Below are 3,945 nucleotides of genomic sequence, written 5' to 3'. Positions count from 1 at the left end.
AAACTTACCACTTCTCCTAGTGATCCCAATCCCTCTACACAAGTTGTTCATGAACCCCTTATTAATTAAATCGCCAATCCAGATCATACTATATAGAGGAACTTGTCAACAATTGTATGTGTGCCATCATCAAATGCTAATGTAGGGACAAAAACAAGCATAACACCCGCTCATGTCACAACTCAGAACTAGAATCAATTTGCCTCATACGCCCACACTTGAAAGACTAGGGGCAAGAGAATCTACCACGGTTGGATTGCTTTGAAAATGATAATGCTATAGCTGAACTTAGGCATTCTAGAGCTCGATTTCCCTCTGATGATCCACAAAATCCAAAAACTAATAAAATCAACATTGGAGACACTGAACATGTATACCCAATTGAGTCCTTATATCCTATTGGAAAAAAAGACATCTTTATCCGACTCTTCAAACAAAGACTGATGAACTACCTACACAAATGTTATACCTAAAGGGTTGGGTTAGTTTAGGTTTTACTTTCTGCATTGCATATCATATTATTCAAAATATTGCATTAGATATAGTTTCTTTTTTTAAAAATGCATCGCATTCTCAAAAATTTCCGCATTTTCATATAGCAGCACCAATAAAACAAGGCAACTGTTCAAGTTTATCATTCATTTGCATTCAAGAGAAGCAAGGGTCATTTCCTTTCTTATATATTCAGACATGAAGTCTTTGAGGTCCTAAGGTCATTCATTTTCAACATTACCCTGTGACAATGCTTTACTTATGGTTGGGTAGTGATTTCACTATTTGAGACTTGTTAACCCACAATCTATCAATTTCTCTATCTCAAACACAATAAATCTCTAATTCATTCTAGACACCTAGTTGATCATATGACTAGTGAAAAATCTAATATTCTACTTCAGCACCGCTGTAATTGTCACACCCAAGTAGGTTTCATTACTTACAAGTCAAGGCAAGAAAATAAAAAAGAAAAAAAGATCTATGCCACATATCAATCTTAAGGCAAAAGAGAAATGATATATAACTGAAATATCATGCATGCAAGTATGATAAAAAGCTTGACTATGGGAACATGCAAGTAACTCCATTAGGGCTATGCATGCCTATTGGCAATGGAGCAATATTTGAGAAATTACAGTCTATAACCTCGTTGGAGCTCTCAAGGCTTGCTAGCAGCGAGGCTCTATTAGGGATGCTTTTGAAGTTAGGATAATCCATGTAGCTAGTCATATAGGATGCTAAGGATTTTTAGTGAAAACAATATAACTGAATATTTCAAAGCTTTCCAAGCCAAAATGAAAAAAAGAGAGAGACTACCAATAGGTATAGTAGACAAATATGATAAGGAAATCTTCTTTGTGATTAAGAAGGATGAAATATGGATTGAAGCAGTTATTCCTAGAACTATATGGGTAACTGAAATGGGGTATGAGGCTGATGTAAATATTATTGAGACTTATGCTAAAGCCCTATTAGAAGAACCTAGAGAACCAATGAAAGAAATTTTTGGTAGTGCAGAAACAATTGAGAGCGGTGTACAAACAATGAAACAATGGAAGAGAAGAGAAAAGTATATAAGGAGATGCATCAAAACAAGTAAAGGAAATAAAAGAAAATTTCATGAACCTTACTGGAATAAAGGAAAGTGAACTGGAAGGATTGCAACTGGAGGCACATATCTCACTAGTTGGCACATTATCTGATAGTGAGATACCTACTGAGTTTAAAAGAGTTGATAGGAAGAGAAAACCTTCACCGGTACCCTCTCCTCCACCCAAGAAAAAAAAATAACTCTAAGAAAGAAGCAACAAGAGGTAAGACAATCGGCAAAGAAGTTGACACCCAAGAAGAAATAGAAACAGGTTATAAAACCTTTGGATAACTTACTGAATGAAATCACTGATGATGGTAACTTGGCTAATGTGAGCAAGTTGTATAACACATTTACTGATTTTGAAAAGGAAAGTATTGAAAACAACATTATTCTACATCTGGACATCTACAAGAAAGTGCTAATTGAAATTGTAGATGATTTACCAAATGATCTATACAGAAGGTTAGATGCAAAAAGGATTGTTGTAATGGAACTAGACAAGAAACTTAAGATTGAAAAAGTTTTGGTTGTTCATCTAGTTAACACAAAAGAGGAGATTGATAAATTAATCTGTGAAGTTAACATATCAGTTTTTGCTAGTGGTCACTGGCAAGTGAGCTTAATAGATGGTAGAGTAAATGAAATTGCAGAGGAAACAAATGACAAATGGGATATCTTTTTTATAGAAAAAGAAAAATAGGAAGAATTAAACAGACCCAAGAAAACATTCAAAGTTAATCAAAAGGACAAGGACAAAGGGAAAGGTAAAGTTGGTGGAATACCAAACATCAAAATAATTGACAACTTACCACCACCCTTGGATACCACACTGGTACATACTGATGATACACCGGCTACTAAAAATGTGGCCATAACACATGATGACACTAACCTTGAATCAAAAATTCTATTTACCATGAATGTTGATACTCAGGAAGTGAACATTATTATGGACAAGGATAGCACAGAGGTACAGGATGATATTGCTAGTAGTGGAAACATTGTTGAGCAACCGACATAAAATGTAGAGGTTGGAATACAAACAGAGAAAATAGAGCAAACAGTGCATTCAGAGCAACCTTTGGATAGTGGAATAAATATTGGTAGTTTAGATGTTGGCACTATGAAACCGACTGAGATAGAGAAACCAACAGAGACAGAGATACTGGTAGCCGATAGCACAGAGAAACCAATAGAGACAGAGATACTGGTAGCCGATAGCATAGAGAAACCAATAGAGAAACTGATAGAGGCATAGGTACACATCGAGACAGTAAAATCGATAATCACTGAGAAACCCAAACCACTACAGGTGGAAACACAAACTTAGACTGATCCACCGAAGGTTGAGACAAGAAAATTGGTTACTAACACTTGAAGCACTGAAATAATAAAGGCAGTTGGTTAGACATCCGAATTCAGACCCACTAATGTGATAGAGGTACTTCTGGACTCAATCAAAAAGATAACTGATTGTAATGTATTGGCCTACAAGGCAATTGATGATACAATACCTATTCTTAAGATGATTGCACCAAAATGCAATATAGATAATGTAAAGGATTCTTTAGGACAGTTAGACACATTATCTAAATTTATTGTTGGAAATGTAATAACAGTGGATAAGGTAAATGAGGATACATTCCAAGAGAAAATGGAAAAAGAAAAAGAAAAATTCTTTGAGGAGACAATAAAGAAGTGCACTGAGCATATTAACACACTTCTACCAGCACTAAATACAACAATTTTGGACTATAAGGAATTGTATAGAGAAACATGCAAGCCACATCTATTGACCCAGGACATTGAAAAAGAAATAAGCAGAGTACAAAAGGAAATTGATGATATAGCTGATAACATCATTGGTTTAGCCGAACCTATATCTGTTATTGAGCAAGAAATAGTAGATTTGAGGAAAAGTTGGAGAAATTTGAGAAGGAAAAAGCAAGGATCAAGGCAAATGCCAGATAGTTGAAGTATAAACTTAGTCCTAAACTAGATAATCTTATCTCTCTGAGAAATGAGATCTCTAAGGCATTAATTCAAGGAGAAAGATCACCAAAGGAACATATGCATCATCTCGCTAGCACGATCCAATGAACTGAGGCAACCATGAATGACAACAATAGATTCATGCAAAGTTTAAACTTGGTTTTGGCTGATATATTTTAGATTGTAACCAACCGATTATAAACCTTAAGGTGAAATTTTGCACTCGTTTGACAATTTTTGACAACCTTTTATCATTGATGTCAAAGGGGGAGTAGTGGACAAAGAAACATGGCTATTCAGAGGAGATCATCTACTCAAGGGAGCACATATTTTTGGTAAAATTTTTGGACATTAATTTTGGAAAC

This window comes from Cryptomeria japonica, chromosome 10, assembly GCF_030272615.1.
Source record: "Cryptomeria japonica chromosome 10, Sugi_1.0, whole genome shotgun sequence".
NCBI lineage: Eukaryota > Viridiplantae > Streptophyta > Pinopsida > Cupressales > Cupressaceae > Cryptomeria > Cryptomeria japonica.
This window is presented reverse-complemented; position numbering follows the sequence as displayed.